This window comes from Strix uralensis, chromosome Z (genome assembly GCF_047716275.1).
Source record: "Strix uralensis isolate ZFMK-TIS-50842 chromosome Z, bStrUra1, whole genome shotgun sequence".
Lineage (NCBI taxonomy): Eukaryota > Metazoa > Chordata > Aves > Strigiformes > Strigidae > Strix > Strix uralensis.
In genome coordinates, this window is record NC_134012.1 from 8,182,183 (window position 1) to 8,209,062 (window position 26,880).

A 26,880-nucleotide genomic window follows, 5' to 3' on the forward strand; every position below is an offset into this window, starting at 1 on the left:
AAACCAAATATGTGAGCAGAATATATATGTCACGGATTACATGGGTTACTTTCTGTTCTGATCTCGGGGTTGGAAGCAGCATACATGAGGCAGTTTGCAAGAACTCTGCAAGGACCTGGCACAAGCTCCCATTTCCTCCATAGAGAGCCCTTATTCAGTGAACATACCTATTTTGTCACAATTTCCACCTGAGAAATACGCCCCGCCTTGGAACGCTCTTGGCCTGCAGAGCTGCCCAAAACTGAACAGTCCCGTTGCCGTTTCTACTAAGTGCACAGACATGCAAATGGGTCTGCAGTTGAGGCGCGATGGTTCCCCTCTTAGAAGGCAGCTTTAAATGAGAACAGTGTGCAAAATGAGGCTATGGGTGCCGCTCTGGAGGAAAGAAATCTTTTCCTTTAGCTCTGTGATGCATGAAATACTGCAAGTTTGCAGAGAGACCTTCCTTTCCCTCGTGCATAAAAACGCTCCCAGGACCTCAAAACAGCATGTATAAATGGGCCTCGCTATCCTCTTACAGACCTAGTCCAGAGCCACTCCCTGTTGGCCAGCTCAGCATCACAGGGGCTCTTCAACATTGTGCAGGTGACTCCAAAATCCCAGGAGTCCTCAGTCTGGGAGCGGATCTTCAGCAGCCCATAGTGGGCCTGTGGCATTAGAGAACCTTCTCAGACCTGTTGGAGTCCGCTGTGTGACATTCTCAGTTGATGTCTGGGAAGTTAAAATCACCCATGAGGACAAGGGCCGTTGATCTAGAGATAGGGCAGTGCTGATCGCATTCTTCTTTAAATGTCTTTCAATAGCACCCAGTATGATCTCCGCCTTTTCTCTCCCCTTTCTTGAAGCGGAATGCCAGAATAGCTGAACGTGGCGTTTTTCTGGGCTGTCCTCCCTGCTATGCTGCTCAACTGAATTGTACACTTGTACTTGTTAGAGACAAGACCTTGTAATGGTGATAAAGCCTCTTGCATTTACATGCAAGTAATGCACCACTCCAGATCAAATCCTGTACGGCCTCTTCTCCCGGGGGCTCTAGGAACAGTTGTCTTAGGCAGCCGTCATTTATTGTGCCCAGAGATGTTCTCTCTGCACTTCATTCTTCAGAAGTCATTGACCCAGCGGTAGGAATCCCCCTGTTACTACCTGTCCACAGGTTGCAGCTTGGCGAATCCTACTTCCCAGTTCTCGATCTCTCTCTCTCATTCCTGATCAAGGAGGTCAGTGGTGCAACCTGACAAAGACGTTGTTATTGTCGGCCCGTGATTTCCACCCACGTGTCCTCTGATGCTTGTCTTTTCCGTAAGGCTTTGGTGCTGTTGCTGCTTTCAGAGTCTTTCATGCAGCGTGCTGGTCTGCCCCCTGAACACCTTATCACATCATTGCTACGAGACTGGCAGACAGGTACCGTTGAATCCCATCGATCCTCCATATCCCAGCTCTCTGAGATGCCCACTGTATCAGGGTGCTTCTTGAACATTTACAGTACATTGATGACATCATTATAAGGGGTAACACAGCAGAAGAAGTTTTTGAGAAAGGGGAGAAAATAATCCAAATCCGTCTGAGAGCCGGTTTTGTCATAAAGCGTACTAAAGTCAAGGGACCTGCACAAGAGATCCACTTTTTAGAAGTCAAATGGCAAGACGGACATCGCCAGATTCCAGTGGAGGTGAGTAATAAAATAACAGCTATGTCCCCACCAACTAACAGAAAGGAAACGCAAGCTTTCTTGGGTGTTGTGGGTTTCTGGAGACTGCACATCGCACAGAGGAGTCAGATTGTCAGCCCTCTCTATCAAGTGACTTGGAAAAAGAATTTGTTTGTATGGGGCCCAGAGCAGCGACAGGCTTTGGAGTTTTGGAGGAGAGCCCTTCAAACTGCTTTCTGTAGCACTGGGATGCAGCACTTATCTGGGTGGCACCTGTAACTGTGAATGTAAAAGTGATTTTCTTCCTTGGAGCCTTTTCTTCCTTGAGACTGTTCAGAACGTGGGGATGGGTCAGACACCTTCCAGGGTGCCTTCGAGCTGAAATGATTCCATCGTTCTACGAGAACTACAGTCATACAGCTCTCTACCTTACTTTACTCAGAGTATCTTGCATAAACCTCAGGTGGTAATGATGTCATTTTTATTCTATTTATTATTTTTAATCATTTAAATTTATAGAGGCTCTAGTGGTTGTAAACATGCATGCACTTGGGCCGCACTTTCCTTAACTGGGAGAATAATAGAAAAATCTAGAGTATCTGGTTAGAAAATGTAAAAAAACAGACAAGAAACTTCTTTTTAAAATCAAGGACTAAGCGTGTTGAAAATGTTTCCTCTCCTCTAACTAGACATCGGAGTTTCAGATTGCAGTACATGATGCCTTGCAGCAACATGTTCTATGTTGTCTGCCTGAGGCAATTTAAAATCTTCCTCAGAGGGATATTGTGTCCAGTTAGATAAGGCCTGGCCTAGCCGTTATCTAAGTGCAGCGACAAGCTCTCAGGTCTTCTTTGGGAGAATCCTGTAAGAGCTCAAATGACCAAAATGGGGTGACTTTTCCATGGACGGGAGGTGCAGGGTGTGCTGGGCCAGAGTCGCAGGCCCATTCAGTGCTGCACAACTTGGGGCTCCCAGCATCTGAATGGTTGTAGGATTATCTACACCGTCCTCCTTTTCTTTTTAATGGGATCTCAGAAAAACAGCATCTGAAGAGCCGCTTTATAGAATCTGAGTGCCTTTCCAAACTGGGATTATAAAGAACTAGCACCTCCCAAGGCAATTTCATGCACCTCCCCACCCTGAAAAGCCACCCCAGAAGCCAAAGCCAAAAGAAAATAATTTTCTGGCATCTTAACATGCCGATATGCCCAGCACAGGACCAGGCTGAGTGAGAGGCCCAGCTCACCAGCTCACCACTTTGGGGGCTTTTCCCAGCCACCTTGGCTCGCTGCCCTCCTCTATCATGCAAGGGGACCTCTGGCACGTGACACTCTCTAGGATGTGGCAGGGCAGGAGGGACCTGGGTGGCTCATCCTTCCACTCAGGTTATTCCCAGCCCAAATCTGCAGTGTGCCACTGATCCCGGCGGCCGGGGCTCACCCAGGCAGGGCTGGGCAAAAACACTGCAATGCCCTGCCCAGGCATTGCCCACCTTCTCCCCAGGCAGGTGGGTCTCTGGTGGCTCTCAAAATCCCATCAGAGGGAAGGGAACCCCCCAGTTCCTCTCCAGGGCCACCTGGGTCCCCCAGCCTCCCCTGTGCTGGAGGGACCTAGGGGAATGAGGAGGGAGGAGGAGCTGTGTGCCAGCGTGTTGACTTTCTCCTGCTAACTCCCGGCTGGAGAATCACCATGTGTTTAATTAAAGGGCTGTATTCAAAAAAGAAAGAAGGTTTTCAATCCCTCTCTGCAGAGATGCAGGGGGGTCACAGGATTCTTGCAGGCAGGAACGTTAAATATGTTCTCTGACCGGGTCATAATGGAGGACAGCCCGGGCTGGATGAGGTTTGGCATGGGGAGGGGAGATGGGGAGCAGAGAATTCAGCTTGCAAGTCTCTGGCCCTTGTAAAACTTTGTTAAACTGTAAATCGGGGGTTACCACAGCCTGGACTGTTTGCAGGGTTATCTGTGTTCCTGCTGATGATGCCATCTCCCGTGGTGCTGCCATGTGTTGCCACTTGTAATGGGATCATGGCCACAGCAGTCAGTAATTGCTGCACACGGCATGTGCAGTGCAGGAAGCTAGTAAAAGTTTCAGAGAACGCTGTGAGGAATGGCTGGATTTCACAATTGGTGAAGGGGAGTTGCCCGAGAGATGGCCAAAATGCACACAGAAAGTGGAGGGGAGCGCTACAGGCACGCTGGGAAGTGGAGTCGCGCAAGGAGAAGAGCACCAGCGCAACCATGGAACATCATTTCAGTATGACACTGCCTAAATAATGCTGTCCAAAGTACCAAACCTGGGACCAGATGCAGCCAAGTTGGGACCAATGGGGAAAAAAGTAATTAGGGCTGAGTTGTTTATTTTGGTAGGAAGCTGGACTGGAGCAGTAACAGGGGCATCTGAGGGGGCTGAAGACACAGACAAGGCCTTGGTGACTGGCATGAAACACTGACGGTGAGCAGAGGACACTGGTGAGGAGAGGGAGTGGGAAGTGGGGTTGTGGTAGCCCCAGAGGTGTGTGCGGAGGCGTGAGTGATGCGGGGGCAGATGTCCCATTGTGACATCACTGCGCGGTGGGCTGTGATGTCAGCAAGCGATGGGACTGTGACGTCACGTCCCTCACTGCTTATATTCGGGCGCCGGCAGAGCCCGGCCCAGTCTGGCTCGTGCCTGGACTCCTGCCGAGCGTGCCTGCGAGGTCTGGAGGGTCGAGCGAGGCAGCTCCCCGGTGCTGGGTGGTGCTTTGGGGGCTGCCGTCGACAGCTCTCGGTGCCCGTGTTGGAGCGATCCCCTGGGTTTCCCCGGCCCTGCCTGGATCAGGCAGCTGGTCACAGCCAGGCGCGCTTGTGGCAGCGGAGGTGAGCTGTGCGGGGAAGGGTCCCCCCAGGGCGGACGTGGGGTGGGCGAAGGGGCTCGGGTAGATGGAGGGTGTCCTTCAGGAGGGGCCTGGGCATTTCTTCCTCCCCCTCCCTTCGCCGGGACAGCAAGTGACCAGGGCCTTTCTCAATTTTGCAGGACGTGACGCCCTTTGGAGGCTCCAGCGCCAGCAAGTGGGAGCAGCTCCTCATCCTCAGCTCTCCCCAACCTGATGCAGCACGTGAACATGGCCACGGAGACAGAGCAGATCTGCCCCGTCTGCCGTGATGCCCCACGTGATGTTGCTTATGCGATGCCATGTCACCACCAGTTCTGCCTGGTCTGCATCCTGCGCTGGGTATACAGGAAAGCACAGTGCCCACTCTGCAGACAACGGGTAGGGGAGATCCGGTTTTTTCTTCTGGAAAATTACGATCAAAGCTGTGCAATCAGAGTCCATGAACTGTTGCAAGACGCCAGCAGCCAGGCAGGCACAGCTCCCAGCCACCCGGCCGAAAACAGCCCCCATGACCCCATGGTGTCGCCTCCATCTTCTCCACAAGGGACACTGTCCCCACATGAGCAGGGCACTGCACGGCCAGAGGCAGAGGCAATGGGTAGCATCCTGCCCGAGGTCTGGGCAGAACTTTTCCGAACAGAAGGTCATCTCTTCAATCCCTTGCTGCCCTGGCTGCATCAGGAGCTGCAGGCAATATGTGGGCCCCGCTGGTGGCAGGCACGTCATGCAGAGGCCAGCATCCTGCACACCCTGTGTGTCAGCGGCCCAGTTGCGGAGGCCTTGGTCCAGGTGCTGCAGCCTGACCTTGGGGAACATGCAGCACCTCTGGTCCATGGCATTATCAATATCATTGTGGACCAGTGCAGCCAGGAGGCCTGGAGGCTGCTGCTTTCCCGTGCTGTGGAGGAGGAGGACAACAGGTCTGCAGTTGGTTCCAGCTCTACCAGCTCCAGCCCCACCAGCTCCAGCCCCACCAGCCCCACCAGCTCCCAGAGTGGGACTCCCACCCCCCACCGGCCCTCCTCCACCAGCCCTGAAAGCTCTGACAGGAAGCAGGAAGCCAGCAGCTCGGAGGCTGCCCTCCGCGGGGGTCCTGGCCGCCCCCGATCTGTGCCCATCCCAGAGGAGCAGGAGCAGCCCCAGGAGGAGCCGGGGCAGGCGGCGGTGGCAGGCCCCTCTGCCCGGGGCTGCAGGCGCAGCCACTCTGATCCCAGCTGCGGCAGGGACTGCTCAACTGGGGGGTCCCGGCGCCCCCCGAAGAGGAGGGCTTCCAGCCTCCAAGACTCTCCATAGCCCTGCAAGAGGCCGCCGCGCGGGCAGCACTAACAGGGCTGCAGCAAGTCTTTATTGAATCAATAAATAAATTGCTATTTCTCTGACCCCGTCTCTGGGTGTTGCTTTCTCCCCCCTCTCCTGCCCCCTTTCCCTCTCCCCCGTGTCCCACCGTGGTGACCTCCGCCTGCTGGGGGACACGGCCATGGGTCCCCAGAGCCCCAGGGCCATGTGCTCGGTGCCTCCTCCCACAGAAAATCCTGCTGCAGCCACCCACCCACCACGCAGCAGATGCCGAGGGCAGAGCGGGCAGGAGGGGAAGGTGGTTTTGCCGCATGTCCGATGGGGACCCGACTGGGCAATCCAAGGGTCGGGGCGAACTGTAACCTTGCCCCCTCCAGCACTTGTCTCTGCACCCCACAGAGGGTGACACAGCAGGAATCTCTTCCAAGGTGGGGAGATATTTGTCCTGCTGGAGGTTTCTGTGCCGGGGTGTTCGCGTGTGTCTGCGCAGGGCTCAGTTTCGGGCGTCTCTGGAGGCAGTGAAGAAGCCCGCTGTGGAAGGGAGTGACCTGCCAAGGAACGGGCTGAATAATCCCCCGAGCTCCCCCGTTTCTCACGCTGCTCATGCTCAACAGCTGCTGACAGCAGCAGTGCTGCAGCACTCGCATCTGACCTGCTAGCTGCTGGAGGAGCGAGTGTCACAGCCCTTTTCCCTGCACACATGGCCTGCGGATTTGTGACACTGTCATCGTGCAGAACTTTCTCAAGAGAGTGCAGAGAGCTCTGACCTTTCTGCTGCTGGTTTCAGCAGCTGGCACGTTCCATGGCAGTAGGAATCAGAGCAGCGGGCTCCTCGGTAGATGCCCGATTGTTTCTCTCCCAGAAGACAGCGTTTGCAACACTGCTCAGTCACTCAGACTCCTGCCTCCTCCGGCCGTGCCTTGGCGTTCAGAGGAGCCCAGCTACTTCCACAGGAGCTGTGAGAACACACACAGACACACATATGCAGAATGGGGCTGTTAACAGATCTCATCCCAGTGTTGTCTGAAAAGCAGATTCATCACCCAGTGTGCAATAGGTCAATAATCATACACTCAGGAGGGACATTGCTTGCTTATTTTACGGTTGAGCAAGCCTTGGTGCTCGGTGGTTTCCTGCAAATCAAGAACACCAACGGGACTTTTCACACTATATTTATACACACAACTTGCAGAGTTAGTCATTTTTACATGTACATCCTCTGTGCGATGATTGCTTAGTAACTCACATACAATTATAACACTGCTGACACAACACTTCTCCTACTACGGATGCTCAGGGGAAGGGTCTTCACCTGAGCAAGAGTCTTCTTGACCTGTAGGCGTGATTTTTGTTATTAGGAGGGTAGTTGAGATAAGGATACATGGACCTTGAGTTTGCTTGCCAAGCCGGCAATGCACCCTCTTCGAGGTCTAATGGCTCTGGGATGTCATTGCTCAAATGCAGCTATCGACTTGTTCTTCTGATTAGGGATGGCTTCAGCTTTAAGACAGACAAAGAACATCTTTCTTGACCTAAGCGTAATATTGGTGCATTGTTCTAAAAGTTTAACCTTCAACAAACGGACGGAAGGACAAAAGAAGATTGTTAAGTTCACGAGTTAACAAAGTGATTCAGGGGAGAAAAAAAAAATAAAGCAAAAAGCCAAACAAAACCCCAAATCCTAACTGGCAATAGTGAAAAGAAAAAGATGGTCCAGTATTTCAGAGGCTATTCCTTGGCTTCTAGGTTCAATGTGAAAACCCCCACACCCTAGTTACTAGATGTAGCCCTGAACATTTATTTATTTTTTAAACACTACATTTTTAATTAAAACAACTCCTGCAGAACCTTACGAGATTCTGCTTTTGCCCAGCTACCGAAATGCACACAAAATCCTTCTCTTTTAGCAAACAGCACTTAACAAATTGTGGATACAATGAAAACATGAATAATTTCTAACAGTTTCTCAAAACTAAAGCAGCAAAGATTGTCTCTATGTTTCCCCTGTTGCGTGTAATACCAAAAGACCAATGAAAAAGAATACATTTACTTGAAGTATATTCCACTTTTGGAACTACCTGTTCTTTAATTTAGAACTGATAAATATTCGCCATCAGGAAAAACAGTAAAACTGCAGTTTCAAAGTGGTTAAAATTGCTATCCAAAAGTTACAGTACAGTGTAGGGAAAAAGAAAAGTATGGAATGGCAAGAATATTTAAAAATCAAGGTTATCGGGCTTTTGAATTGAATTACATTCCTTAGGCATGATTTTTAAAGGGGAAAGGAGAAATTTTTAGGAAAAAATCTCAATCTGAAATCAGATACCGCAGTTAACATTTTTCTTCCCATCCTGTTAATTTTTAAACCCATGTTTGGTTCAAAAACTCAACTGTAAAATCCATTATTTGCCCTATGGTGTCTGGAACCTACTCCAGCAGTACTGTAGAAATTGGGAAACAATCATGCTGCCAGACACAAGATAAATGTACTTCTTCTTAAGTTTCAGTATCCTTAAAACACACCGAAGTGTGACTTCTCATTCTTAGCCAGAGAGTACTATGCAAAAGGCTATGCAACCACAACAATATTACAGGTCTGATTAAGCATCCTAACTGTTGTTAAATAGAGTTTACATTTTTCAACCAGCTGCTTCCGCGTCTCTAGTAGGACACAGCTCAAGTGTGTTCATGTATTGCTCTATAGGAAAGCTCATAAATCAGAGAGCTTAGAGAGAAAGTCGTGTTTAAAAAAGAAGATTTCCTGGATGAAGCAGCATATATCCATGTGGGAAACAAAAGGCATGAAATGTGAAGGAAGATGCCAATTCTTTTCTGAACTCCTGTGTGCTCGTTTTTGTCTATTCATTAGAAAGTTTGTTCTAGTGAAATTGCTAGGATGATTCTTTAGGAGGGATGTTACGCCGTGTTTAAGGCAAGACAAGCAGCATCACAAATAGGTGGAACAGTCATAAATCAGGCACTGTTTTAAGATATTGAACATGAATTTGGATGAGATTTTCGAGGTAGTGCATTTTAGTTCTTCTGAGAAAGCCAGCATAGTCAAGAACACATAACAGTCCATCTTTAAACCAAGCACTCAGTTCAAGAGGCTGTTTCATAATCTCATGAAAATTATAATCATTATATCTGTGTTAGTGTGTTCTTCACCTTAGACAGGCTTACTCTTTCCTCAGTATTGGCCTTCCTACTCTTCTTTTCTTTCCCTCCTCATCAATATGTGGGGAACAGTACTACTCATTCTCAGCCCTTTTGTGACCAGACTAGGCAAACCTACTGTGAACACACGGGTGCTTGAGTAATGACAAATGGTAAAATATCTGTTAAGATCCTCAGTAAAAGAATAGACACAGACTTTTGCATGAGGTCACACTCAATTTCTAAAGATCCTTTTCATTTTATACATATCAGATTCTTTCATAAAAGGATTAGATCAATCCACCGCTTTAAATCAGAAAATCGATTTGTTGAGCTAATTTTTAATGGGAGTAAATCAGACCACTGAGACACTCTATTCTATAGCAGCCCATTTGCCCACATCAATTTGAAAAATTCAGTGCAAACCATGTGTGGTGGTTTGGCCTTGGCTAAATGCCAGGTACCCACCAAGTCGCTCTATCACTTCCCCCCCTTCCCCCTTTTATTCTCAACAGGGCAAAGAGGGGAAAGAAAATAAGATAGGAAAAAACCCCCAACCTTGTGGGTAAAACAAAAGCAGTTATAAGCGAAGCGAAGCAAAAGTCCGCGCGCGGAAGCAAAAAAAGCAAAGAGATTTATTCTCTACTTCCCATTAACAGGCGATGCCAGGCTGTGGGAGTGTCAGCTCTGTGCAGCTGTGGGAGATTCAATATGTTAAGAGTCAAATCATGTGTTACTGGTAAATGATTGTGGAGGTTTGAACTCAGCTGGTAGCCAGACGCCACGTGGCCGGCCGTTCACCTCCCCCTGCCCCCTCTCGTAAGATAGGGGAGGAACAAAAGAAAAGAATTCGTGGGTTGAGTAAAAAGAAAGAATTTACTAAGTATAACAAGAGGACAACAGTAACAATAGTGAGTTCAAAAAGAAAATGGGTAAAATGCAACAGTGGCTTACCGAACACAGCAACTGCCCCCCACAGCACCAATACCGCCCGACGAGCGGACGGCGAGCACGCGAGAGTGAGCGAGCCCGAGAGCGAGAGCCCCGCCCCTGAGCGGTATGAAATACTCCAGTGAAAATTAACTCCATCCCGGCCGAAACCAGGACAAAATGATTAAGAGGCAAGTCAACATTGGCCTGTCAGCCCTGCACAGCTGTGGGAGATTCAATCCTTAGGAGCCAAACAGACATCAGCAGAGAGCTCTGTTTGGGGAGCTCGGTGAAGGTGGAGAGCTCTGCTCAGGGAAGCGCTGCTTGGCAAGCTCTGCTCAGGAGCTCTGTCCTGCGCTGGCTTGGAGAAGCGCCAGCTCTGCTCTGTGCCGGCCTGGAGAAGCAGCAAGGCTGGGAGGAGAAGCAGGCCTTGGAAGAAAGATAAGTCAGCTTGGGGAAAGTATGGAACTGTTTCTGGGAGAGAGGGTTGATGACCGTCTAGTTGCTGATTTATTTGTTATGAAGTAAGAGCTTGGATGAGAGCATAAGTATGTATTATTGTATGAGTATGTATTAATGTAAGAAGAGAAAAAGAGATATTAAAGAAAATAAACAGCCCCTGCCCTGCAGAAAGAAAGAAGAACATTGTGATGTGTGAATTAGTTTGGCTGCTACAATTTAATACAACTTAGTACAACTTCATGTACGACTTAGTATACTTTATTTAAATTTAATACATCGGGCCTTCTCAGGAAGCAGAGCTCCGATACGCATAGTAGTTGCCTCGGAGGACCAAGGGTAACACCCCCCCATCCCCCCTTTTTCCCAGCTTTATACTTGAGCAGACGTCATATGGTATGGAATATCCCTTTGGTCCGTTCGTGTCAGCTGTCCTGGTTGTGTCCCCTTCCAAGATCTTGCCCACCCCGTCCCACTGGGGGCGGAGGAACGTTGGAAAGAGCCTTGTTGCTGTGTAAGCACTACTCAGCAGTAGCCACAACACCAGTGTGCTATCAACACCCTGCCAGCTCCCAACATAAAACACAGCACCATGAGGGCTGCTACAGGGGAAAACCAATTCCGGCTCAGCCAAACCCAGTACACCATGTAAAAGAGATGCTTGCAATGGAAAAAACAACCTTTAAACCTAAAGAGATGAGTGGAATTATAATTCTATAGGCCTCAGCCTTGGAGAAGCAGGGAATGTTTTTGGGCTGCATGTATGAATGGCAGTGGTAAGAAGAACGTCTCATGGAGCTCTCAGTGATCGTAAATGGTTATTTTCAAAGTTATGCTTATCAGATGATCCCTTCACTTTGATGGAGACCGTGACTAGATTTGGATGATGTGCAGTGGAAGAGTCTTTGTTACAAAGTCTTTACTTCACATGAGGCAGATTAAGAATCTTTCTTGTAGCTATTTAGTCTGCTCTATCAGTCTGGTTTATTCATATGTAAGAGAACTGAGGGAATTTTCATTTCATGACTCAGAAATAAAAACATTCTATTTAAAAGGAAGCACATGTGTTATACCTTTTTTCAGATTATATAAGGGATTTATACCTTGGTTGGAAGAAATTACTGTACAAGAAAATGGCTGTTCCCAAAGACTTACCAAATCATCTGATTTAATACCAGCTTCCTGTTGTTATTTTGTTCTGGGGGAAAAAGAAAAACCAAAAAACCACCACAACAACAAAATCCCCAACTAACCTAACAAAAAACCCCAACAAACAACTAAACAAACACATTAGTACACCATTTTTTAATATCAAATCTGAGTGAGTATCATCTATTATAAACATGTTCTCTGGACCTAATCCCCGATCTCACGTTTGTGTCTAATCTTCAGTGAATCAGGGTGCGAACACATGGACACGTACATGAAAGACCTCTAGAACAGCAAAACAGGGCTCGAATCCTGAACGGTATGAATGCAAATACCCATGGCCAGAGAAAAAAGGAGGGAGTGGAGTGTGGTGTGCATTCACAGGTCTGCAGCATCACTGAAACTTGGTGGGACAGCTTGCATGGCATTGCTGGACATGTACAAGCCTTTCAAAGAGGGAGGCAGTGACAACAAGGAGGGGGCAGCCCACTGTGTGAAGGAGCAGTTGGGATGTGCGGAGGTCCTCTATAGGATGTGCAACAGGTGGGCCAAAGCAAGTGGGTCAGAGCCAGAGAAGAGGGCAGGAAGATGGATGGCACTCAGGGGGCTGTTAGCAACCACATTGAGGTGGGGAAAGCAGATAAAGCTTCTTTAAACAATGCGATGAAGCCTCTGATCACTGCCCCTGGTTCTCCTGGGATCTTCAACCTCTCTGACAACTGCTGCAGGGGAAACATGACAGGACAGGAGCCATCCAAGAGATTTCTCAGTGGTGTCAGGGATAAGAGACAGATGCTGGATGGGCCAGCCTGGGGTCATGTAGCCCAGGAAGAAGTGGTCAGAGCAGTGATAATCAATAGCAACCTCGACTATAGGGAGCCTGAAATAAAGGTGTTTAGGATCCTGTGGGGATAGTGGAAGGCAAGTAGTTGCCTACAGATGCAGAACCTCAGGCAAGCAGTGTTAGGCATGCTCAGAAAACTTTCCAGGTGGGGTCCCACGAGAGGCAGCTCTGAAAGGCAAAGCAGCTCGGGAAAGTTAAGGATGACATCCTCTAGGCACATGAACAGTCCATCCTGATGCTCAGGAAAACAAGTAGATACATGAAGAGGTCCGTCTGGCTAAGCAGGGGACTTGTGGCAGAGCTCCAGTTCAAAAAGGCACTGAAGGAAGCAGGGACTGACTACAAAGAGGGAATTCTCACTGCTTGAGAATACAGGGGTAATATCAGGAAAGCCACAGCGCAGCTGGAGACTTGCAGTGCATGTCAAGGGCAACAAGAAGAGTGTCTCTGACTACGTTAGTAATAAAAGAGTGAACAAGGGAAAATGTGGGCCCACTGCTGAAAGGGGTGGGTGTCTTAGTGACAGTAGACACAGAGGCAGGGCTGAGCTACCCTGACCTCTGTGCTCAGTGAAAGGGTTCAAGGGGAAGGAGAAGGACCAGAGGTGCATGAGGGTTGAGTCAGGGATCACTTGTGAGAACTTAACCCACACAAGCCCATGTATTCCAATAGGCCGTACCCACTGGCTGGTGTCTTTGCAACGTTATTCTCTATCATCTTTGAAAGATCACGGAGGCTGGGAGAGATTTCCAAAGACCAGAGAAGTACAGTTAATCGTACCCACCTTCAAAAAATGCAAAAGAGATGATCCAAAGAACTACAGGCCAGCCAGCCTCACACTGACCACTGGTAAAATCATGGATTGAGTCCTCTTGAAGCATATTTCTACGTACATAGAGGAGTAGAAGCAGATTGAGAATAGTCAGCATGAATTTAGCAAAGGTGAATAATGCTTGCACAACATGGTGGTGGGAGAGCAGAGGATATTACTTATCCTGGCTTTAGCAGGGCTCTCAACAATGCCAAATAATAGAAAGTCTTGTCTCTAAATTAGGATGTTACAGTGTGGATGACTGGACAACCAGACAGGTGAAAAACTGATTGGATGAAAGAGGCTTATAGGGGAGCAGTCGATGAGTTAGTTGTATTTACCTGGGGACCAGTAACAAGTACAGACCAGCAGGCTCCGTACCGAGGCCTGTCCTGTTTAACCTCTGTCAGTGAACTGTAATGGGGGGAAGAGGCGTGTGGACATTGCAGATGACACCAAGCAGAGGGACCAGTTGATGCATGTGAGGGCAGGGCCTGGGGCGGCATGAGCAGGGCCCAGGGCACGGAGCTGGGCCAGGCAGGAGTGATGTCTTATGCTCAGCACCCATCAGGCCTCATCCAGGCACCACATCCCATCTGGGGACCTGGACAGAAGAGACATCAAGCAACCAGAGGGCATCAAAGGAGGCCACTGGGACAGCAGGCCTGCATCACTCGCCCTGCAAGCAGGGGGCTGCAGGGTCAGGGATGGTTCAGCCTGGAGCAGAGGTGGCTTTGGGGCACCTAACAGCACCCCATCACCTATGGGGCAGGGATTGAGGGTCAAGGATGGGCTCTTCACAATGGTACATGGCAGGAGGGCGAGAGACAGCAACAGCAGCTGAAACTAGAGACACTCAGGCTGGACATAGGGAGGAATCCTTCTGCCATGAGGACCGGCAGGCAGTAGAGCAGGTTGTTCAATCTGAGAGTTTTTCGAGGCGTGATTAAAGAAAACCTTAGCAACCAGTTTTGATCAGCACCAGCATCTAACTCTGCTTTGAGAAGGTGGTAGAAAGACAACCTTCCAAAGGACCCTTCCAACCTGAATTATGCTATGATCCTATGACTATACAGAGTAAGAAGCTCATCAGTATGACACAGAAAAAGGTTTAACAATTCAGTAACTTCAGTAATTTCTCTCCAAAAAGCAATAAGCCAGCTGCTAATTTTTGATCCTCTCTAGGAAATCTGCATATCAAGAGCCTACTATTTCACTTCTCATCCGTATTCAGATAAAACCACAGATTCTCAGGCAAATCCCAAGAATGGAGGTCTGAACATAAGCTTCCATGACTACATTGAAGACAATGGGTCAGCTGTCCCTGCTGTGTTCTGTCCCAGCTTCTTGTGCACTCCCAGCCTCCAAGGGCAGGGATTCTTGCCTTAGTATAAACACTGCTTAGTAACAACTAGAACATCAGTGGTTTATGAACCAAAACACAGCCGTACACCAGCTACTAGGAAGAAAACTAACTTTATTCCAGCCAAAACTAGGAGACTCATTCAATAATTTTTACTTTTCAGGGCTGTCATTGTATTTAGAAATAAACAAGTGGTTTTGTGAAATATTACCCCCTGACTTCACTGAGCTTCACAGTAGGCAAGTACACTAATAATTTAATGTAATGGGAAATGATATTTACTGTGGATACGGAGGATGCTATTTTTTTCTTCTTGTAGAAAAAGCAGATCCAAGTAAACTGCTGAAAAAGAGATGTCTCACAAGACTCTGTTCTCCCTCGTTCTGCGTCAGGACTCATAAAGGATGTGCCTTCCTGCTCAGACTGAGTTATTTCCACATCACTATTTGGTTGAGCATGCAGGATTGGAGACAAAACTACCTTTCTTGTTGCAGCCTAGTGAACATGAGTTTTGGCATGACTAATGTTTCTACTGCCCAGGCAGGGTCTCAGGACACCTCTGTCCTTGTCTGGACCTGAGCGTATTAGCTTTTTTGCTGAGACAGCAGCTGCCAGGCAGTCGGGTAACTATGAACTAGATTTGGTTCAGTTACTACTTGGTTTATAATGCTAACAAGTAGTTGTTCTGTGTGGACTGAACTGTCCATGGCTATTGCCGCGATTGAGAGACGGGAGACAGGCTTGATGCAAGCAAAGTTCTCCACTTTATTACATGTAACGCTCATTTTTATAGAAAATCAGAAGATGCGTGTGTTAAATTGATTGGTTGCTATGCTTCAGAATTCTTATCAGCGCACGCTAATTGGTAGCTACTTAACCTTTAGCAATTGGACTAACAGCAACTAAGCTGCTCCTATAAAAAACTCTAAATTCCTTGCTGTCTGCACCGTCTTCGGCCCTTTATCAAGCATGACTCACAGGTTAGCAATTCTTCACCATATCAGCACTTTTCTCAGCGCTTTTCTCTTCCCTTTATCAGGCCTCCCAAGGTTTGTAGCCTACAAGTTCCAGTACATCCCCCTCTAACAACGGAGCAGTACAGGCCGTTCTGTCTGAGTCCTTCAAGTCGTACCCGACAGGCTATTTCTGAACTATCCGATTTCTTTATCTTGGTGCATTCAATGTAATTCTCCCTTCACTCTCTTCTCCAAACAAGCGCCTCAGTAAAATCACTGCTTCCAGCCCAGTGCGCAGGAGCAATCCGACTTCAGAGCGGTCCTGCATGCACACGAGGACATGAGAAAATGGTAGGGAAGGGAAACAGATATCCCAGGCCCAACCCTACCGAGTGCTACGGACTTCCAGGACACCCCCAGGTGCTTTCCTCTTCCGTTGACTGCAGTGGGTGTAGGACTTTTGGCTGCCTAGAGCCTCAACTTTCAACTCTTGGGGTGTTACAGTGTAATTAAGGGGAGCTTTCGGGTTTTGATTATTCTTACCCTGGAGGTATTTAAAAGACGTACAGATGTGGCACTTAGGGGCACGGTTGAGTGGTGGACTTGGCGCTCTTAGGTTTGTGGCTGGACTCAATAGCCTTAAAGATCTTTTCCAGCCTAAGTGACTCTATGGTCCTATGGTTCTAAGATCTCTACAAACTGAATTTCCACATTTGTGAAGAGTCAGGTAAGAGAGGGAAATGCACAGTTGCAGAGGAGTAGCCTTGCCTTACAGAGCTTAAAGCTGACAGAGACCGGTAGGAGAACCAAGTATGACAGGGCTCTGTAAATAATGTACCTCGTGGAAATGCAAATCTCAGACAAACGCATCTCATCCTGCTTGTAAACAAGAGGTGGCTGGACAGCACAAGCCGGGGTCAGCCAGTCCGACTGCCAGTGGCACAAGAGCCCCTCTTCTCCAAGGATGCTCAGCTACGTCCCTGACACAAGGAGACAGACGACCGGGGTTTTTTAACCTTTCCCTCCCCTAAGGAACCAGAACCCTTCTCGGGATCCTTAAGATCTTGCCCTTCAGAACGACAACAATCCAGGCACAGGGACAGGCCAGGTGACAGTTTTGGTGCCGACCTTGGCACCGAAGGGGCTCAGTGCAGGGAAAGAGCTGAGACAGCGTCTGGACCGAATCCCCCAGCACCAGACAACCAGAGTGTACCTCTGGGCGCGTTCACCAAGGCAGCAGGAGTTTTGCTTCAGAAGCGTGGTGAACTGTGATGTCAGCGAGCGATGGACTGTGACCTCACACCCCCACTTATACTCGGGCACTGGGAGAGCCTGGCCCAGTCTGGCTCGTGCCTGGGCTCCTGCCGAGCGTGCCTGCGAGGTCTGGAGGGTCGAGTGAGGCAGCTCCCAGTGCTGGGTGGTGCTTTGGGGACTGCCGTCGGCAGCTCTCGGTACCCGCCCTGGAACCATCCCCTGGGTTTCCCCGGCCCTGCCTGGGTCAGGCAGCTGGGCACCGACATGCACACTTGTGGCAGAGGAGGTGAGCTGTGCGGGGAAGCGTCCCTCCAGGATGGACGTGGGGTGGGTGAAGGCGCTCGGGGAGCCGGAGGGTGTCCTTTGCGAGGGACCTGGGCATTTCTTCCTCCCTAGGACAGCGACTGACCGGGGTCTCACTCACTTTTGCAGCACATGATGCCCTTTGGCAGCTCCAGCATCATCGAGTGGGGGAGCAGCTCCTCATCCTCAGCTCTCCCCAACCTGATGCAGCGTGTGAACGTGGCCACGGAGACAGAGCAGATCTGCCCCATCTGCCGTGATGCCCCACGTCATGTTGCTTATGCGATGCCATGTCGCCACCAGTTCTGCCTGGTCTGCATCCTGCGATGATTAGATGTGAAGGGAGAGTGCCCACTCTGCAGAAGACCAGTAACGCTTGTCCAGGTTCCTGTACAAGGAGAAAATTACTCTATAGGGTGTTTCATCATGCACCCAGAAGAGTCACCAAACGCCAGCAGTCAGGCAGGCACAGCTCCCAGCCGCCTGGCCGAAAACAGCCCCCATGACTCTGTGGTGTCCCTTCCATCATCTCCACAGGGGACACTGTCCCCACATGAGCAGGACAGTGCAGGGACAGAGGCAGAGGCAGTGGGTGGCATCCTGCCTGAGGTCTGGGCAGAACTTTTACAAACAGAAGTTCATCTCGTCAATCCCTTGCTGCCCTGGCTGCGTCGGGAGCTGCAGGCAATATGTGGGCCCCGCTGGTGGCAGACACATTGTGCAGAGGCCAGAATCCTGCACACACTGTGCGTCAGCGGCCCGGTTGCGGAGGCCTTGGTCCAGGTGCTGCAGCCTGACCTTGGGGAACGTGCAGCACATCTGGTCCACGGCGTCATCCATATCATTGTGGACCAGTGCAGCCAGGAGGCCCGGGGGCTGCTGCGCTCCCGTGCTGTGCAGGAGGATGATGACAGCTCTGCGGCTGGCTCCAGCGACCCCAGCTGAAGCCCCACCAGCTCCCGGTGGAGGACTCTCCCCTCCCACCTGTCTTCGTCCAGCAGCTCTGCAGGCTTTGATGGGGAGGAGGAATCCGGCACCGCGGAGGCTGCCCTCCGTGGGGGTCCCGGCCGCCCCCCATCTGCTCCTGTCCAGGCAGAGCAGGAGCAGCCCCAGGAGGAGCCGGGGCAAGCGGCGGTGGCAGGTCCCTCTGCCCGGAGCTGTAGCTGCAGCTCCTCCGCTCCTGGCCGCGTCAGGGACCGCTCAATTGGGGGGTCCCGGCGCCCCCTCAAGAGGAGGGCACCCAGTCGCCACGACTCTCCCCAGCCATGCAAGAGGCTGCCCTGCCAGAGGCACCAGCGCCCCTCTGCTCCCGGCTGCGTCAGGGACTGCTCAACTGGGGGGTCCCAGTGTCCCTCGAAGAGGAGGGCTCCCGACCCCCAGGACTCTCCCCAGCCATGCAAGAGGCCTCCTCACTGGCGGCACTAGCAGTGCTGCAGCAAGTCTTTATTCAATCAAGAAATTACTATTTCTCTGATCCCGTCTCTGGGTGCTGCTTTCTCCCCCCTCTCCCGGTGCATTTCGCTCTCCCCTGTGTCCCACCGTGGTGGCCCGCACCTCCGGGGGGGCACGGCCATGGGCCCCCAGAGCCCCATGGCCATGTCCATGGTGCCTCCTCCCACAGAAAATCCTGCTACAGCTGCCCACCTGCTACGCAGCAGATGCTGAGAGCAGAGCGGGCAGGAGGGAAAGCTGGTTTTGCCGCAGGTAGGAGGGCAACCTGAAAATTGCTGGCAAAACCAAATATGTGAGCAGAATATATATGTCACGGATTACATGGGTTACTTTCTGTTCTGATCTCGGGGTTGGAAGCAGCATACATGAGGCAGTTTGCAAGAACTCTGCAAGGACCTGGCACAAGCTCCCATTTCCTCCATAGAGAGCCCTTATTCAGTGAACATACCTATTTTGTCACAATTTCCACCTGAGAAATACGCCCCGCCTTGGAACGCTCTTGGCCTGCAGAGCTGCCCAAAACTGAACAGTCCCGTTGCCGTTTCTACTAAGTGCACAGACATGCAAATGGGTCTGCAGTTGAGGCGCGATGGTTCCCCTCTTAGAAGGCAGCTTTAAATGAGAACAGTGTGCAAAATGAGGCTATGGGTGCCGCTCTGGAGGAAAGAAATCTTTTCCTTTAGCTCTGTGATGCATGAAATACTGCAAGTTTGCAGAGAGACCTTCCTTTCCCTCGTGCATAAAAACGCTCCCAGGACCTCAAAACAGCATGTATAAATGGGCCTCGCTATCCTCTTACAGACCTAGTCCAGAGCCACTCCCTGTTGGCCAGCTCAGCATCACAGGGGCTCTTCAACATTGTGCAGGTGACTCCAAAATCCCAGGAGTCCTCAGTCTGGGAGCGGATCTTCAGCAGCCCATAGTGGGCCTGTGGCATTAGAGAACCTTCTCAGACCTGTTGGAGTCCGCTGTGTGACATTCTCAGTTGATGTCTGGGAAGTTAAAATCACCCATGAGGACAAGGGCCGTTGATCTAGAGATAGGGCAGTGCTGATCGCATTCTTCTTTAAATGTCTTTCAATAGCACCCAGTATGATCTCCGCCTTTTCTCTCCCCTTTCTTGAAGCGGAATGCCAGAATAGCTGAACGTGGCGTTTTTCTGGGCTGTCCTCCCTGCTATGCTGCTCAACTGAATTGTACACTTGTACTTGTTAGAGACAAGACCTTGTAATGGTGATAAAGCCTCTTGCATTTACATGCAAGTAATGCAACTGTACGGCCTCTTCTCCTGGGGGCTCTAGGAACAGTTGTCTTAGGCAGCCATCATTTATTGCGCCAGAGATGTTCTCTCTGCACTTCATTCTTCAGAAGTCATTGATCCAGCGGTAGGAGTCCCCCTGTTACAACCCGTCCACAGTTTGCAGCTTGGCGAATCCTACTTCCCAGTTCTTGCTCACTCTCTCCTTCCTGATCAAGGAGGTCAGTGGTGCAACCTGACAAAGACGTTGTTATTGTCAGCCCGTGATTTCCGCCCACGTGTCCTCTGATGCTTGTCTTTTCCGTAAGGCTTTGGTGCTGTTGCTGCTTTCAGAGTCTTTCACGCAGAGTGCCGGTCTGCCCCCTGAACACCTTATCACATCATTGCTACGAGACTGGCAGACAGGTACCGTTGAATCCCATCGATCCTCCATATCCCAGTTCTCTGAGATGCCCACTGTATCAGGGTGCTCCTTGAACATTTACAGTACATTGATGACATCATTATAAGGGGTAACACAGCAGAAGAAGTTTTTGAGAAAGGGGAGAAAATAATCCAAATCCGTCTGAGAGCCGGTTTTGTCATAAAGCGTACTAAAGTCAAGGGACCTGCACAAGAGATCCAGTTTTCAGAAGTCAAATGGCAAGACGGACATCGCCAGATTCCAGTGGAGGTGAGTAATAAAATAACAGCTATGTCCTCACCAACTAACAGAAAGGAAACGCAAGCTTTCTTGGGTGTTGTGGGTTTCTGGAGACTGCACATTGCAAAGTAGAGTCAGATTGTCAGCCCTCTCTATCAAGTGACTTGGAAAAAGAATTTGTTTGTATGGGGCCCGGAGCAGCGACAGGCTTTGGAGTTTTGGAGGAGAGCCCTTCAAACTGCTTTCTGTAGCACTGGGATCCAGCACTTATCTGGGTGGCACCTGTAACTGTGAATGTAAAAGTGATTTTCTTCCTTGGAGCCTTTTCTTCCTTGTGACTGTTCAGAACGTGGGGATGGGTCAGACACCTTCCAGGGTGCCTTTGAGCTGACATGATTCCATCGTTCTACGAGAAATACAGTCATACAGCTCTCTACCTTACTTTACTCAGAGTATCTTGCATAAACCTCAGGTGGTAATGATGTCATTTTTATTCTGTTTAGAAATCTAATTTTTAATCATTTAAATTTATAGAGGCTCTAGTGGTTGTAAACATGCATGCACTTGGGCCGCACTTTCCTTAACTGGGAGAATAATAGAAAAATCTAGAGTATCTGGTTAGAAAATGTAAAAAACCAGACAAGAAACTTCTTTTTAAAATCAAGGACTAAGCGTGTTGAAAATGTTTCCTCTCCTCTAACTAGACATCGGAGTTTCAGATTGCAGTACATGATGCCTTGCAGCAACATGTTCTATGTTGTCTGCCTGAGGCAATTTAAAATCTTCCTCAGAAGGATATTGTGTCCAGTTAGATAAGGCCTGGCCTAGCCGTTATCTAAGTGCAGCGACAAGCTCTCAGGTGAACCTCCTTTTTGCTTGACAGTGGAAATGAGGAATAGAGTTGGCTTCTTTGGGAGAATCTTGTAAGAGCTCAAATGACCAAAATGGGGTTACTTTTTGTCCTGGTTTAACCAGGATAGGGTTAAGTTTCCCCAGCAGTGGTGGGGGGAGCTCTAGCCGGGTTATTCAGATACCATGCGGACGTCACATCCTGGCAGGTCACATTTTTGCTGGCGCGGGAGCGCGGTGCACTTGTGGTTTTGTACATCGTGCTTCTCACTGCTGTATTTGGTAGCTATTTTGCTCTGTTCATTGCTATCACTATTATTGTTATTGTTGTTGTTTGTTGTGTTGCTATTGCATTGTTCTATTAAACCTTTCCTTATTTCAGTGTCGGGGCTTTGTATTTCACTCCCTTTGTGGGGGAGAGGTAGCGGCCGCGTGGTCTCCGACCCCGGCAGGGGCTAAACCACCACAACTTTGGCGCCCAACGTGGTGCTGGAGAAGACTGAAATAAGGACAAAAGGAGAAGTGTGTTAGAGCAATCTGTTAGGTGTAATTTTTCTGGTTTTACTTGTATTGTTTGATAAGAAATGTTTGCAATGCTGGGCAATTTGCTTGCGTGGTGGGGCTGGATTAATCCTCATCTGCACTCTATGCTCCTAGTGCTGGTGTTTGTTCTCAGTGGAAAATGTATCAAGGGTCTTGTTCTGCTCTACTGGTTACTGTCTGCGTATAATGGGCTTGTTTCGCTGCTTGTGGGGGTGAACCGATACCTGTTTGCTGCCTGGTCTTTTGTTTGGGGTCTCACCCCCTCTGTGGGTGAGCCAGGGGAAGAGATTCTCTCGGTTTTTGAGAGTTTCAGCTATCCCTGGAGCACCCAGGCCACTGTGCTTGCGGCTCTGTGCTTTCTGAATGTCTGCCAGATCTTGTTTTGGGCCATGCGGTACTTCTCCAACAATAGCACCACCCGGAAACCTGCCCCGGGGGCAGATAGTTATAAATGGCTAGGTATGTGGGAGAAGATGGGCAAGTACCCGAGTGAGTGGTCATCCCCAACGTTCTGGGATTTTACTCCCGAACAAGTGCAGAGTCCTGATAAACTGATGGAGTGTTTGGAAAAGGTGTGCTGCCAGTCAGACAAACCCCAGGAGATGCAGCTCGCTGCGATGTGCTGGGGGCTTGCCCGTGCTTACCGCATCGCCCTTAACACTGATCACTGCCCTCAAGGGGGCGAAAGAGCTGCAGGGTCTGAAAGTGAGCCTGCTGGTACAGCAGCTGGGCCAGGGGGACAGGCAGCGCCAGTACCGGTCGCCTCCACCAGCACAGCAGCTGAGCCGGAGGGACAAGCAGTACCAATATCAGTTGCCCCGATACGGAAAACCAAATATACCAAAAAATCCCCTCGCAGTGCACAGGGTGATAATGGACCAGGCCCATCACGAGAGCAGGAGGAAGAGCCGGAGGTAATCATCCGATCTCTATCCCTCAGTGAGTTGCGAGATATGCGGAAGGATTTCAGCCGCAGTCCAGGCGAGCAAATTTGCACCTGGTTGCTCCGGTGCTGGGATACTGGAGCTGCTGGTTTGGAATTGGAGGGGAGAGAGGCCAAGCAGGTGGGACCTTTAGCCAAGCAGGCTGGTATTGACAAGGCAATAGGGAAACAGGCTCAAACCCTCAGCCTTTGGAGGCGACTCCTGCTCGCTGTGAGGGAGAGGTACCCCTACAAGGATGATGCTCTATGTCGGTTAGGCAAGTGGACCGACATGGAGAAAGACATCCAAAACCTCAGGGAAATGGCTGTGTTTGATATGATCTATGGTGATCTGAATGATGAGCAGTCACCATTGGATCCAGATCTGGTCCCTTGCACACAGCTGATGTGGCGGAAGTTCCTGCAAAGTGGACCAGAGGGACATTCCAAAGCATTAGCAGCAGTATCCTGGTGGCGAGACACTCAGACAGTGGATGAAGTGACTATGCAGCTCCGGCAATATGAGGGAAGTCTCCCTTCCTCCCAACATGCTTTGATTTCAGCCGTAGAGGAACTGTCTCAGAGGCTCCAGAAAGTGGAACAGGACATGTCCTATGTTCCACCTGCATGGCCCGATGTCTCAGCTATTAGAAGCAGGCGTTTCCCCACCCAAGAGAACGGCGGTAGAAGGTACACACCACGGGGCACCCTGTGGTTCTTCCTCGGCGACAATGGGGAAAACATGAGAAGGTGGCATGGACAGCCCACTTCTGCCCTAGCTGCACGAGTACAGCAACTGAAAGGGAAGACCACCATGAAAGGGGAGTCTTCCAAGAGAGATGCAGCTCCAGTGTCTAGTCAGAAATCCCCCAGACAGAATAGAATGGCCAACAGTATGCTCGACCCTCTTGAGGGGACCAGGAAGTCATTCTTGCAGGAGTCATTCTTAGATCAAGTCAGTGATGGTGAGCAGGATTAGAGGGGCCCTGCCTCCAGCCAGGTGGAGGAAAGGGATAATCGGATTTACTGGAAGGTGTGGATCCGATGGCCTGGCACATCAGAACCACAAGAATATAAGGCCTTGGTAGACACTGGTGCACAGTGCACCTTGATGCCATCGAGCCACAGTGGGGTTGAATCCATCTGCATCTCCGGAGTGACAGGGGGGTCCCAACAGCTGACCCTATTAGAGACTGAAGTAAGCTTAACTGGTAAGGACTGGCATAAGCACCCCATTGTGACTGGCCCAGATGCCCCGTGCATCCTAGGTATAGACTACCTCAGGAGAGGGTACTTTAAAGACCCAAAAGGGTACCGGTGGGCCTTTGGTATAGCTGCCCTGGAGGAGGTTGAGCAATTGTCCACCTTACCTGGCCTCTCAGAGGACCCCTCGGTGGTGGGGTTGCTTAAGGTTGAAGAGCAGTGAGTGCCAATTGCTACCAAGACGGTGCACCGGCGACAGTACCGTACTAACCAAGATTCCCTGGTCCTCATCCATCAGCTGATCCGTCGACTAGAAAGCCAGAAGGTGATCAGCAAGACTCGCTCACCTTTCAACAGCCCTATATGGCCAGTGAGAAAACCTAATGGCGAATGGAGACTGACTGTGGACTACCGTGGCCTGAATGAAGTTACGCCAGCAATGAGTACTGCAGTGCCGGACATGCTAGAGCTCCAGTACGAGCTGGAGTCGAAGGCAGCCAAGTGGTACGCCACGATTGACATCGCTAACGCTAACTTCTCCATTCCAATAGCACCAGAGTGCAGGCCACAGTTTGCGTTCACTTGGAGGGGTATCCAGTACACCTGGAATCGATTGCCCCAGGGGTGGAAACACAGCTCCACCATTTGCCATAGACTGGTCCATACTGCACTGGAGAAAGGTGGGGCTCCAGAACACCTGCAGTTCATTGATGATATCATTGTATGGGGGGACACAGCTGAGGAAGTCTTTGAGAAAGGAAAGAAGGTAATTGAAATCCTTCTGAAGGCTGGTTTTGCCATCAAGCGACAGAAAGTTAAGGGGCCTGGAAGGGAGATTCAGTTCCTAGGAATAGCAAGATGGGCGTCACCACATCCTAATGGAGGTGATAAACAAGATAACAGCCATGGCCCCACCAACCACCAGAAAAGAGACTCAATCTTTCCTGGGCGCTGTGGGGTTCTGGAGGATGCACATCCCAAACTACAGCCTGATTGTGAGCCCTCTCTACCACGTAACCCGCAAGAACAACGATTTTAAATGGGGCACAGAGCAACAACAAGCCTTTGAACAAATTAAGCAGGAGATTACCCAGGCAGTGGCCCCTGGGCCAGTCCGGACAGGGCAGGAGATTAAGAACGTGCTCTACACTGCAGCCGGGGAGAATGGCCCTTCCTGGAGCCTTTGGCAGAGAGCAGAGGGGGCATCCCGAGGCCGACCTCTAGGCTTTTGGAGCCGGGGATACAAAGGCTCTGAAGCTAACTATACCCTGACTGAGAAGGAAATACTGGCAGCGTATGAAGGAATTCGAGCTGCCTCAAAAGTGGTCGGCACTGAGACACAGCTCCTCCTGGCACCTTGACTGCCGGTGCTGGGATGGATGTTCAAAGGAAAGGCTCCCTCCACACATCATGCAACAGATGCCACGTGGAGTAAATGGGTTGCGTTGATAACACAACGGGCTTGAATAGGGAACCGCGACCCCCCAGGATTAGTGGAAATGATCATGAACTGGCCAGAGAGCAAAGATGCTGGGATGTCACTAGAACAGGAGGTGAAACGTGCTGAGGAGGCCCCACCATATAACGAGCTGCCAGAGGAAGAAAAACAATATGCCCTGTTCACTGATGGGTCTTGCCGCATTGTGGGAAAACATCGACGATGGAAGGCTGCAGTGTGGCATCCCACACGAGAAACCACTGAAGCTGTTGAGGGACAAGGTGAATCGAGCCAGTTCGCAGAGGTGAAAGCCATCCAATTGGCTTTGGAGATTGCTGAGCGAGAAAAGTGGTCGAGGCTCTATATCTACAATGACTCGTGGGTGATGGCAAGTGCCCTGTGGATGTGGTTGCAGCAATGGAAACAGAACAACTGGCAACGCAAGGGCAGACCCATCTGGGCCACTGAAGTATGGCAGGACATTGCAGCCCGGGTGGAGAACCTCGTTCTGAAGGTGCGCCATGTGGACGCCCATATACCCAAGAGTCGAGCCACTGATGAACATCAACATAACCAGCAGGCGGACCAAGCTGCTAAGATCGAGGTGGCTCTGGTGGACTTGGACTGGCAGCGTAAAGGTGAACTGTTCATAGCCCGGTGGGCCCATGAGACCTCAGGCCACCAAGGCAGAGATGCAACATATAGGTGGGCTCGAGATCGAGGGCTGGACCTCACCGTTGACACCATCGCAGAGATCATCCACGGATGTGAGATATGTGCTGCAATCAAACAAGCCAAACGGGTGAAGCCCCAGCGGAATGAAGATCAATGGATGAAATATAAATATGGAGAGGCCTGGCAGATCGACTACATCACACTGCCACAGACCCGCCGAGGCAAGCACCACGTGCTCACAATGGTGGAAGCAACCACTGGGTGGCTCGAAACTTATCCAGTGTCCCACGCCACCGCCCAAAATACCATCCTGGGCCTTGAAGACTGACTCCTGTGGCAACACGGCACCCCAGAGAGGATTGAGTTGGACAATGGGACTCACTTCCGAAATAACCTCATAGATGCCTGGGCAGAAGAACACGGCATCGAGTGGGTCTACCACATCCCCTACCACGCACCAGCCTCTGGGAAGATCGAGCGCTACAATGGACTGTTAAAAACTACATTGAGAGCAATGGGGGGTGGAACCTTCAAACACTGGGACACACATCTGACAAAGGCCACTTGGTTAGTGAACACAAGAGGATCTGCCAATCGAGCTGGCCCGGCTCAGTCAAAACTTCCACGTGTTGTGGACGGGGATAGAGTCCCTGTGGTGCGCATGAGGGACCTGCTGGGAAAAATGGTCTGGGTTAGTCCTGCGCCGGGCAAAGGCAAACCCATCCACGGGATTGTTTTTGCTCAAGGACCTGGGTGCACCTGGTGGGTGATGCAGAAGGATGGAGAGGTCCGATGCGTGCCACAAGGGGACTTGATTGTGGGTGAAAACACACCGTGAGTTATACTGTGCTT

At 50.3% G+C, this 26,880-nt stretch overlaps 2 long non-coding RNA genes across 2 annotated transcripts in view; one reads left to right on the forward strand and one right to left on the reverse strand.

The window, feature by feature from the left end:
* The window catches only part of LOC141938083 (uncharacterized), a 485,749-nt gene that overhangs the window by 63,682 nt on the left and 395,187 nt on the right, over positions 1-26,880 (forward strand). The gene's annotated exons all lie outside the window — the stretch shown is intronic.
* Positions 5,324-9,949, reverse strand: LOC141938085 (uncharacterized). The gene is made up of 3 exons (XR_012627163.1): positions 9,931-9,949; positions 6,588-6,776; positions 5,324-5,422 (listed from the first exon to the last, which is right to left on the reverse strand). It is a non-coding gene; the product is annotated as an uncharacterized LOC141938085 (long non-coding RNA).